The 257-nt window shown below is 21.8% G+C and overlaps 1 protein-coding gene across 1 annotated transcript in view; it reads right to left on the minus strand.

Moving 5' to 3' along the window:
* Positions 1-242: 242 nt before the first annotated feature.
* Positions 243-257, minus strand: part of LOC138698567 (uncharacterized) — a 26,011-nt gene continuing 25,996 nt past the window's right edge. The window contains exon 4 of the transcript XR_011331897.1: positions 243-257. This exon is cut by the window's right edge and continues 1,196 nt beyond it. The gene's annotated coding sequence lies outside the window, so the exon portion shown is untranslated.

The following is a 257-nucleotide window of genomic DNA, read 5'->3' on the forward strand; positions in this document are numbered from 1 at the left end:
AATATCAAACTTAAGAAGCTTGACTAAAAAACTGAAGGAAAAACAACCTGATCAACGAAAATTTGCATGACATTGTAAACAGCAAATTTTTCAGATCTGACGCTTGATTTAATAAAGAGAGCTACAATATCCCATAATAATAATAATAATAATAATAATAATAATAATAATAATAATAATAAGTTAAATTATTATTATTATTATTATTCAGATTCCAATTTAATGCATTTTGAAGTAAGATTTAGTGGATTGATTAA

The sequence above is a fragment of the Periplaneta americana genome, chromosome 4 (assembly GCF_040183065.1).
Source record: "Periplaneta americana isolate PAMFEO1 chromosome 4, P.americana_PAMFEO1_priV1, whole genome shotgun sequence".
NCBI classification, from domain to species: Eukaryota; Metazoa; Arthropoda; class Insecta; order Blattodea; family Blattidae; genus Periplaneta; species Periplaneta americana.